The sequence below is a fragment of the Schistocerca americana genome, chromosome 3 (assembly GCF_021461395.2).
Source record: "Schistocerca americana isolate TAMUIC-IGC-003095 chromosome 3, iqSchAmer2.1, whole genome shotgun sequence".
NCBI lineage: Eukaryota > Metazoa > Arthropoda > Insecta > Orthoptera > Acrididae > Schistocerca > Schistocerca americana.
In genome coordinates this window covers 142994263-142995252 of record NC_060121.1, presented here as the reverse complement: position 1 = coordinate 142995252, position 990 = coordinate 142994263, and the positions used below count along the sequence as shown (strand labels likewise).

General features: G+C 43.4%; 1 non-coding gene across 1 annotated transcript; it reads right to left on the bottom strand.

Moving 5' to 3' along the window:
• Positions 1–687: 687 nt before the first annotated feature.
• On the bottom strand, positions 688–761 carry Trnat-ugu. The gene has a single exon. It is a non-coding gene; the product is annotated as a tRNA-Thr (tRNA).
• Positions 762–990: the final 229 nt, after the last annotated feature.

The following is a 990-nucleotide window of genomic DNA, read 5'->3' as shown; positions in this document are numbered from 1 at the left end:
CTGTCTCACACTTAAGACGTATATGTTTTTCACAGAACAAAGGGATGTGTCAGACTTCGTAAGCAGGTAAGATAAAATTTTTATGTTGTATAATAATTTACGCATAATCCTAGGATTGTGCATATTGGTAGATCAAAGTTAAATATTTTGTGCCAACAACAAAGAAAGTGGTTATAGCGTAACATTTAGTCTCCACCGCTTTCAGTATTTCAGCGTTGCCACTTGACAATTCTTAAATTCATTGTCTATTATGTTTGCTATACGCTATTCTGAGAGACCTTTCTTTTTTCTTTTGCAGTGATTTTGCGAAGTATCTTGGCCGCGATGTAACACGAAGAGAAGCTCTTGATGTACTGCTCTGGGATGAGACTGGAAAAACTGTGGAGCGCCCTGTTCTTCCTGTGAAGGCTACATTCATCGAGCATCCGTAGCCTGGCACTGTTTCAGTTGAAGGTTCTGGAGATGAAGATTTTGGAAGAATTCTGCACAGTCTGAATAGAAATCACCATCTTACACCTGTAGAAATAAGATTACTTTAGCAGACACACAAGAAGGACGCGTACTGCGTGGGAAACACTCGGGATGATGACCATGCAGCTTTTCCCTGGAATAAATGATGACTAACTGAAAACCTCAGCTGCCGACAGGTGTTGTTGATATACCTCGATGTGGACAGCTGAAAATGTATGCCCCGACCGGGACTCGAACCCGGGATCTCCTGCTTACATGGCAGACGCTCTGTCCATCTGAGCCACCGAGGACACAAATGAATAGCGCGACTGCAGGGACTTATCCCGTGCACGCTTCCCGTGAGACACATTCCCAACTGTCCACAATTCTACATATGTATTGTACCTTATAGACATTTGCCCACTCACTCCCGGTCGGAGCACATATTTTCAGCTGTCCACATCGAGGTATATCAACAACACCTGTCGGCAGCTGAGGTTTTCAGTTAGTCATCATTTAAACATTCAGGAGACCGAACAT